Raw genomic sequence first — 10,691 nt, forward strand, 5'->3', positions numbered from 1 at the left:
CTTCATCCCCTCACTGTCAATCTGGACATGTCTTTAGGTCTAAAATGAGTCTCTTATAGGCAGCATATAGATGGGCCTTGTTTTTTTAATCCATTCTGTCACCCTATGTCTTTTTATTAGAGCATTTAGTCCATTTATATTCAAAGTAATTATTGATATATATGTATTTATTGTCATTTTATTAGTTGTTTTATGGTTGTTTCTGAAGATCTTCTCTGATCCTTGTCTTTCTCTCTTCATGGTTTGCTGATTTTCTTTACTGATATATTCTTTCGCTTTCTTTATTCTTTCTCTTTATTCTTTGCGTATTTATTAGTGGTTTTTGATTTGTGATTACCATTAGGTTTGTATATAATGTCTTCTGCATATAGAGTTTATGTTAAGTTAATGGTCATTTAAGTTTGAACTCACTCTTTTTTTCTGGAAAAGGATATTTTTAAATTCATATAACTGCAGGTAGGGAAACCAGATTAGAGAGGAGGGTCCAGACTGGGACAAATAATGACTACCCCTCCCCCCCCCACCCCAGCAGAACCAGGGAGGAGGTGTCCCCTATACCTCAACAGTCAATACAGGCCCCCTCTCACTCTGCTGCAGCATCCTAGGGGCAGGGTGCCACCCTCCCTGGGCCTGGGGTGGTTGGTAACACAGTCTGCTTTGCCCCAGGCCCCTTCTCCTAAGAGCATCTTGGAGAAGGGGAATGTGGGCAGAATGGGAGAAGGCAATGAGGAGGAACATTTGATGCTGGTCATAGCAACAATGACTGACGTCCAAAAATGGAAACATTGAACAAAAACAGTGCAACATTCCAAAGGTAGTTTGTGAACAGAGGAAAAATGGAAGCAGAACCATCAGGGGTAGGGAGGAGCAGAAGGGGGGGGGGGTGGGCAAGGCTAGTTCTTTGTTATTAGTGTTCCATGTGAGGAAATAGGAAACTGAGGCCTGGGGTGGAAACGGATGGGTTTGAACAGTGGCTTAACCCCACTGTAGGTGGCTGCCACAAGGAACATGGGTCTCCTGGACTTCACCTGGAGAAAGGATGACTGCATTTCATCACTGCAGTAGATTTCAGGGTGGGAGTGAGGTGCACTGGATCTCATTTAGAGAGGGTAGAAGGCTCAATCCCTTCCTGCCTTTTCTTCCTGTGCCCCAAAGGGGGCTGTCCAACCTAGAGGAAGGACTAGGCAAGGTGGGGAGAAAAGTGGATGTGAGCTGCACCTCGTGAAGTAAAGGCTGGTTGGGGGCATCTTGGCACTGAGCACCCCTCTACATTGGCCATACCAGCTTCTGCCAGTGCTGTGGAATGGGGCATATTACAATGAGATGGGGCTGGGCCCCTTTTAAGGCCAGGGGAGCCGTCCCAGGCTCCTTAGTGGGAAGCTAGAGGGAAGAATGGGGAAGCAGAAGGGACACCCCCCCCCCCAAGCCAAGAGCCCAGTCAGCAATGTCTGTATCACTGAGCATGGGGACACAGCAGAGGCAGGGTGAGGCAAGGTGCAAAGTCAGCTTCGTCTGGCAGGGCAAATGTGTGCATGGGTGAGAGGGGTTGCTAGAAACCGAGACCAAAAGAAACGGCCCCTCACTCAGCTCTGGGGCCCTGCAACAGCTAATGTGCTGTGTAGTATGGTGGTGAAAACACAGGAGGGTGGCAGTGATGGGTAGGTTTGGGAGAGGGGTGGGGGCAATGGAAGTGGAGTGGAGCTGTCCAGTCCCAGAAGGAAACTGCTTCTTGGTGATGGAGTAGGTGGTATGGTGTAGTTACTGCTTTTCCTATGAGGACTCCCAGGAAATGCCCTCTTCTTCCACCTTCTCCAGTTTCTTTGGCTCTGCCCCTTGATTTCCTCCTGGCAGTTGTAGTTTTCTGCATCTTGACGGCACCCTTGTTGTTTTTCCCCTTTGGTTGTCCCTGAGGTTGCTTAGGTGCTGGCACCTCACTGGGTTCCTTCTGACTAGCTACCAGCACCGACCCAGGACTCATTGGAGGCTGCTTGCCCAGTCTGCCCCACCCCTGCTTCTCAGTACCATTCTTCTCGTGCTTGAAGGCCAAGGGCTGGCTGGACTTTGAGTTCAACTCCCTCATCTTCCCTTCTCTCCAGAACAGGTAAGGGAGCAGTGACTGGGATGCATGAGCTTCACTGCCAGCCTATGTACATTCTCCGGACTGCTAGGAGTGATGGTGCTGGGCACTGAGGAACTGGCCTGGCCCACTGTGGCTGCCACCAGTAGCAAATGCAGATGCCTTCTGGGGGCTGTGCCAGCACCAGATACAGCTCAGGCTTGGAGTCCCAATTGGAGGCAGTTAGAACCCATTCTTTACTCCTCTCCTCCCCATGTTTTAGGTATATGTTGTCATATTTTATATCCTTTTATTTTGTGAGTTCTTGACTGATTTTTTTAAATAGGTCTCTTCTTTCCTCCCCAAAAGTGGTCTTTTTAATGGTCTCTCCTTTCCACTCAAAGAGTCCCCTTTAATATTTCTTGCAGTGCTGGTTTAGTACTAGGTCACAAACTCCTTTAGTTTTTGTTCATCTGGGAAACTCTTTATCTCTCCATTATGAGTGATAGCTTTGCTGGATAGAGTATTCTTGGCTGCAGATTTTTCCTATTCAGCACTTAGAATATATCATGCAACTCTATTCTGGTTTGCCAAATTTCTGCTGAAAAATCCCTGCTAGCTTTATGGGTTTTTGCTTGTAAGCTACTGTTTTCTTTTGTCTTACTGCTTTTAAGATTTTTCTGTATCACTATATTTTGCCAGTTTAATTAAAATATGTCTTGGTGTGGATCTGCTTTTGTTGACTTTGATGGGAGCTCACTGGCCTCTGGGATCTGGATATCTATTTCCTTCCCCAGGTTAGGGAAGTTCAGCTAATAAATTTTCTTCCCCCCCCCCTTTCTCTCTCTTCTTCTAGGACTCCTATAATTGGAATGTTATTATATTTGATGGAGTCACTGAGTTCCCTAAGTCTGTTCTCATTTTGCATAATTATTTTTCCTCTATTTTATTCATCTTGATTACTTTCCATTACTCTGACTTCTTGGTCACTAATTCATTCCTATGCTTCTTCCATCTTGCTGTTCATTCCATCAAGCATGTTTCTGATCTAGTTTATTGTGTCCTTTATCTCTGCTATTCCTTATCTCTGTGTTAATGGTCTCACTCATGTCTTCTACTCTTTTCTCAAGTAAAGTGAATATTCTTAAGATCAGCACTTTAAGTTCTCTGTGAGGCATGCTATCTATTCCACTTAGAACTCTGGCTGAGGACTTATCCTGTTCTTTCATCTGGGATAAAATTTATAATTTTCTGTCTTCTCATTTTGTATAAGTCTCTGTACCTGTTTCTCTGTGTTAGGAAAGTCAGCTATGTACTTTGTTCTTGAGTGTAATGGTCTTATGAAGAAGAGGTCCTGTAGTGCCTTACAGTATAGTGTCCCTGATTCCCTAGAGTCTGGCACTTCTGGAGTGTGCTCTCTTGTCTGGCTGCTTTATCCTTTAGGCCAGTCATCTGCAGAGGCTCTCTTTGCCTATTGTGGGGAGTATTTGGGCCCTGGCCTAAATGTGGTGCATTAACTAGGTGTGTTCTTATCTGTTTCTGAAATGAGTCCTGTTGCCACTGCCACAGGAACCAAGGCTCTGCAAAACTCCCTTGTTGGGAGACATGGTGTGAGCAGAGGCTTGTGCAGGACTTCTGGGGGAGGTAGTCCACCATGCTGAGACTGAGGCTAGTGTAATTGGGAGGGATATTTCTGCTGGAATGGTGGGGCTTGGTGTAAGAAAGTTAGGTAGCAAGTGGCCCTGTGCTTATGCTGAAGGGCAGGGGAGGGAAATGGCACTGGCTAGTTCCTTTGTTCCTGGAGGAGTCTACCTGGGATTGCTGTCTCTCTGGGAAGTGCTCCAAGGTGAGCAAATAACCTCCCCACTGTGTGCCCCCAAGTACTCTTCATATCTCTGTTTCCATGCTGTATGTCTGCAAGATGTTTGCCTGCCTCCTCTCCAAGAGCAGCCCCAATGCCCTCCAAGCTCTCCCCGAGCCAAACATAGTGACCTTTAAAACTCCAGGCTTTAAGCCCCACTGGTTGCGGGAATTCATAAAATTTGTTGCCTCTTGCTTTCCAAGCCAATTGCTATGGGGATTTATTTTCCCTGTGCACTCCCCTCAGTGCTAGTCTGTCTCTTGCCTTTTCTCTGTGACTGCAGCTCCATTCCTGCTGCAATGGCCACAATCTATTTCTCTCCCAAACCATGCTCTGCACTTCCTACCTTTCTTCAGTGTCGCCTCTTCTACACCTTTAGTTGTAGAGTTTGTTCTGCCAATCTTCAGGTTGATTTCTGTGGTATTTAGGATGATTTGTTAGTTATCTAGTTGTGTTCATGGGAAGAGGTATGTCTAGGGTCCTCCTACTCCACCACCATATTCCAAACTTACTGACTCCTTAAGATTTTTTTTTAAAGCTTTTTATTTTGAGATGTTTGTAGATGCACATGCAGTATTAAGATTTAATATAGAGATCCCATATACTCTTCAACCATTTCCTCAAATGGTAATATCTGGCAAAATAATAGTACAGTATCAAAATAAAGATATCGGCATTGCTACAGTGAAGATACAGAACACTTCCAGAGACACAAGGATCCCTCATGTTGTCCTTTTATATCCCCATCCACTTTTTTTCCTCCCATCTCCCTTTTAATCGCTGGAAATTACTAATGTGTTCTTTATCTCCATAATTTTGTGAATTCAAGAATATTATATAATTGAAATCATACAGTATGTAATCTTTTGGGATTTTTTTTCCCACTGCATCATTCTCTGGAGATTTATCCAGATAATTTAATGCATTAAGAGTTCATTCCTTTTAAATGCTGAGTAGTATTACAGAGCAGGGCTGTACCACAGTTTGTTTAATCATTCTTCTATTGAAGAACATCTGTGTTTCCAGTTTTTGGCCATTATGAATAAAGTTGCTATAAACATTTATGTGCAAGCTTTTGGTGAACATAACTCTTCATTTCTTTGGGATAAATGCCCAGGAATACAAACGTTCAGGCATATGTTACTTGCATGTTTACTATTTTTAGAGATTGCCCAATTGTTTTCCAGAGTGGCTGGCTATACCCTTTTACATTTCAACCAGCAATCCAGTTTCCCCGCATCCTTGCCAGTATTTGATATTTTCACCTCTTTTTAAAGAAACTAGCCATTCTGCTAGATATATAGTGATATTTCACTGGGTTTTAATATTTATTTTCTACTGGCAAATAACTGAGCTTTTCATGTGTTTTTTTTGCATCTGGTTCTTTTTCCATGAAATGTCTTTTCATGTCTTTTGCTTATTTCTACTTAGATATTTTTCTAGTTAAATTTTCAGAGTTCTTTATATATTCTAGATTCTAGGGCTTTGTTAGATATATCATTTGCAAATATATTCTCTCACTCTGGAGGTTTTTTTTTTTTCATGCTCTTAACTGAGTCCTTGACACAGAAGCAGTTTTTAATTTTAATGAGTCCTAATTTATCAATTTTTCCTTTAAGGACTCATGTTTTTGGTGACAAGACTAAGAACACTGTGCCCTAAATCCTGAAGATTTACTCCTAAGTTTTTCTAAAAGTTTTAGATTTATGCTTACATTATTATTATTATTATTATTATTATTATCATTATTATTATTATTATTTTACATTTAAGTCAGTGGTCATTTTTGAGTGAAAGTATGTATTGAGGTACAATTAACAAATAAAATTATAATATATTTAAATAAATTAAAATAAATAAATATAAATTTATAAATATATTTGTATTTATATGATGATTTGGTATCTGTATACACTGTGAAAGGATTCCCACCACTGAATTAATCAACACATCTGTTATCTTACATGGTTTCTTTTCTCTTTCTTTCTTTCTTTCTTTCTTCTTGCTGAGCACATTTAAGTTCTACTCTCTTAGCAAATTTTAATTATCCAAAATAGTATTACCAACTTTAGTCACCATGTTATACTTAGATCCTCAAAATTTATTCTTGTAACTGAAAATTTATACTCTTTTACCAACTTTCTCTGTTTCCCCATCCACAGCCTCTGGCAATAACCATTCTACTCTCTATGAGTTTGACTTTTTTTTCTTCATTACACATATAAGTGATATAAGTGGTACTATACGGTATTTGTCTTTGCCTGGCATGTTTTGTGTAGCATAATGCCTTTTAGTTTCCTCCATCTTGTTGCAAATGGCAAGATTTGCTTCTTTTTTAAGGCTGAATAATGTTCCATACCTTTTCTTGTTTCCATATCTTGGCTATAGTGAATAATACTGCAATGAATATGAGAGTTCACATATGTTCTTGAGATAATGATTTCATTTCCTTTGCATGTATATCCAGACAGACATGGGATTGCTGCATCACATATGGTAGTTCTATTTTTGTAATGCCCCCAATTTTGAATCCAAGAGACCACCAAGGAGCCAATACCAGTGCAAATGCATGAGGGTTTATTTGCAAGCTCGAGCTTGGGCCCAAGTATACCCGACACAGCGGAGCAGGGACTTGGACCCTAGGTTAAGAGGCGTAGCAGTTTTATAGGGGCCAGTGGCCAATGAGATTGTAACACACACAGAAAGTCGCATAGTCATGTCAGTCCACACGCAGGTGGCCAATTGAATTACAATTTACCCTATAGTAACTGAACTAGCCTATCACTCTGGTCAGAATTGGCGCGCAAGTTTGGCGGGCAAAAGGTGGGGTTTAAGAATTGGCATGCAGGTTTGGCGGGCAAAAGGCAGGGTTTACATTCTTTGGCGGTTAGGGGTTCTGCATTCCTATATGAGCCGGTTTCCAGTAAGGGTGGGCTCAGCGGCTTGACTAGGGTGGGGGAGTGTCTTAAGCAATAAGTAGGTCATGTGGGGGTTATACATGAGATGATGGGTATAGCACAAAATGGAGTTAGTCTTGCTCTGCTTGTCCAGGGGTAGGGGATTTTTGTTAACTTCCTTGGGTCCCACATTTTTAATTTATTGAGTAACCTCCATGCTGTTTTTCATAGTGACTGTACCAATTTATATTCCCACCAAAAATGCACAAGTTTTACTTTTTCTCCACATTCTTGTCAACACTTGTTATCTCTTGTCTTTGGATAACATATGACAACCCCTATAATATCCACTATTGTTTTTTTTGTTTTTGTTTTTGTTTTTGTATTCCTTTAATCTTTTATAGGTCCTGGAACATTGTAACTGATTCTTGAATGCTTAACATTGAATGATATTAAAAAATGGACTTTAGGCATGAATTTTGGCATGGCCTGGGAGAATTGGTGATGATAATCATTGGAAAGAATCTTAGATATGTGATGCTGCTAATCTCTGGTCATAAATGTGGATTGAGAGTAAATCTTTTTTTCTAATAAAAGAAAAGTTTGGGGAAATCTCTGTCCCCAGAAACAAGTTTTTGTTCAGTCGTCATTTCTTGTCAATCTAGTTTGGAGCAAATGATTTGCTGCTCAGAGATGGGGACTAAATGAAATTACTGGGGGATGGAAACTATCCTACTTACAGACAACCTCAGACTCTGACTCTCAAGGGCAATTGGCTACCTAAACAAGTGCCCTCCACTGACCAGGCCAACATAAACATGACTGGGAACAGGGCAGTGTTTTTATGATCCTTGGTCCCTGGAGACCCCTTTTCACTGGGAAAGATACTCTCATTTCAGTGAGCACTTGCCTGAAACCCAGAGGCCTCTCACGGCAGGGGCTGCCTACGATCACCTCTCTAAGTTGACTAAGCTCTGCAAGCACCCAGAGGGCCTCCTCCTGGAAGCCCTTCCAGATCAATGGGAACCAGAAGTCAAACACTCTCCCAGGACTGTGGCCCATGTGAACAAGGAATAAGCAATGGCCATAACTATCCCTTTAGTTTGCCACATTCTAGAATGCAATCACATTTTCCTGGGACAGCTTTGAACAATATGACCTTCTGTTGGTTTTCTTCCTTTTGTACATAAGATTAGTCATATGAATCCTATTTGAATCCCAGTTGAATCTTACTTCTCTCTTCTACCACATTTAGTCCTGGTGAGAGAGAGAGAGAGAGAGAGAGAGAGAGAGAGAGAGAGAGAGAGAGAAGCGCATTTCTTAAACTCCAAGCTTCCAGGCTAATGTAGCTAGATGACTGTTTACAAAAAATCTGTGGCTTGCTTGCCACAGACAGAAACCACATTTCTATCCCTTCAATATCCCTGTGAGTCAGGGATTATCACCCACTGCCCTCTCCATGGTAATGATAATAATGAGTATTTATTGAGTTCAAACTATGTACTAAATACTGTGCTAAGCATTATATGTGGATTATTGCACATAATTCTCACTAAAACCCTGAGGGGTAGATAGTGTTATTATCCCTAAGAACAGATGAGGCAAACAAGGCTCACAGAGGGTGAATTGACTTGATGAGCCACAAAACTGTTTGCTCTTTCTATTGGATTGAGCTTCCTTTTAGGGAACTTGTGAATATTTTCTAGGGTGGAAAATCCCTGCCATTGAGAGCAGTTTTGAGTTTTGAAAGAGTCTTAATTGGTAGAATTAGGGGTTGGTGATAGAATTGATAAATACTACCTTTGGGCAAATAGCAGGTGTGGACTCAGGGAAGGGGCTTGGCTGTCTTATGTGAATCAGAAGGCAGTTTCCAGGAGTCCCTGCAGGGTTTCAGTCTTACAGGCCCTTTGGAATTGTTTAAGACTTCTCAATGTTCAGAGCACATTATATTTAGAATGGGATGGGATTCAGAGATTATCTAATTTAATCACCTTGTTTTATAGAGTTAATTCAGAGAGATTATGTGAATTAGACAAGGTCACCCACCTAGAGGCAGAATAGGAACTATACCTCTGAGCTCATAAATCCCATCCTAGAGCTCTTTCCTTCCCTTAATACAAGAGATTAAATATCATCCTTATTGGTTACTTTTATAAAAGGGTATTTTCTTTAACCCAGTATATCCATAATACAATCATTTCAACATGTTCTTGATAAAAAATTGATAATGCTAATGAAAAATTTGCCTTTTTTCTTTGGTGACCATTTATTGTGGTGAAAGAAACATAACACAAAATGTACCACTTTAGCAGTTTTTTAAGTGTGCAATTTAGTGGCATTAAATTAGTTGCACATTGTTGTGCAACTATCACCACTATCTACTTCTAGAACTTTCTCATCAGTACAAATTGAAACTCTGTTCTCATTAAATAACACCTCATCATCCGTTCCCCCAGCCCCTGGTAACCTCTATTCTACTTTCTGTGTCTATAAATTTGTCTATTCTACATATTCATGTAAGTGGAATCAAACAGTATTTGTCCTCTTGAGTGTAGCTTGTTTTACTTAGCATAATGCTCTCAGGGTTTATCTATATTGTCATATGTATCTAAATTTTATTCCTTTTTATGGCTGAATAATATTCTATTGTGTGTATATACCACCTTTTGTTTATTCATCTGTTAATGAACACTTAGGTTGTTTCCACTTTTTTGGCTACTGTGAATATAGTGTTGCTATGAATATTGGCAAACAAGTCTCTGGACTACTTTTGTTTGTTTTTTATTTATTTAAACAATTCTTTTAACATTTATTTATTTTGAGAGAGAGAGAGCAAGCGTGAGTGGGGGAGGGTCAGAGAGAGAGAGAGAGAGAGACAGAGACAGAGACAGAGAATATGAAGTAGGCTCTGCACTGTGAGCACTGAGCCTGATATGGGGCTCAAACTCACAATCTTGAGACTGTGACCTGAGCCAAAATCAGGAGTTGGCTGCTTAACGGAATGAGCCATCCAGGTGCCCCAGTCTTTGGACTATTTTTAAAAAATGAAAATGTTATTTCACTTAGCATAAGTTAGTAAAAGAAAGACAAATACCATATGACTTCACTCATACATAGAATTTAAGAAAATAAATGAGCAAAGATAAAGAGAGAGAGAGAGTGAGAGAGGCAAACCAAGAAACAGACTCTTAACTATAGAGAACAAACTGATGGTTACCAGAATTGAGGTGGGTGGGGGGATGGGTGAAATAGGTGATGGGGATTAAGGAGTGTACTTGTTGCGATAAGCACTGGGTGTTGTATGAAAATGTTAAATCACTATATTGTACACCTGAAACCAATATTACACTGTATTTTAACTAACTGGAATTTAAATTAAAACTTACAAAAAATAAAAGCAATGTTTAAAAGAAAGAAATGAAAATCTTAGGGCAAAGGGAAGGGTCGGGGAGATGGCAATAGAATATGAGTAAGTTGGGCTGCAGTGGAATACCATGAGAGATTTAAAAGCAAAAGATACATACTTTATTAAATTGTCAATATGGCCATGCTCTTAGGCATATGGAACTAGGTGGGAGGGTATGATTTGAGGTTGAGTAATACATAGGAAGATAGAAGAGGATGGAGGTTGTGGGGAGAGACATAATGAGGTTCAATCTCATTAAATGAGTCTCCTGTCCTCATTATTTAGGGTGGGTCCCGATACCTGAATCTCTACTTTTACAGAGAATGGGCATCTCTTTGTTTCTTTAGGGAAGTCACTCATTTCTTCCATTCTAGTTCTTTCTCTCAGTCCTAGTCTATCTGTGTTGATTAGCTGTGTGACTTTGGAGGCCACTTGACTGCCTCTGAGCAGGGAATCACAATTGGATGATCA

The 10,691-nt window shown here is 40.6% G+C and overlaps 1 pseudogene; it reads right to left on the minus strand.

Moving 5' to 3' along the window:
- Positions 1-1,758: 1,758 nt before the first annotated feature.
- LOC122483422 lies at positions 1,759-2,080 on the minus strand (annotated as a pseudogene).
- Between the last annotated feature and the right edge of the window lie 8,611 nt (positions 2,081-10,691).

The sequence above is a fragment of the Prionailurus bengalensis genome, chromosome D1, assembly GCF_016509475.1.
Source record: "Prionailurus bengalensis isolate Pbe53 chromosome D1, Fcat_Pben_1.1_paternal_pri, whole genome shotgun sequence".
Classification (NCBI taxonomy): domain Eukaryota; kingdom Metazoa; phylum Chordata; class Mammalia; order Carnivora; family Felidae; genus Prionailurus; species Prionailurus bengalensis.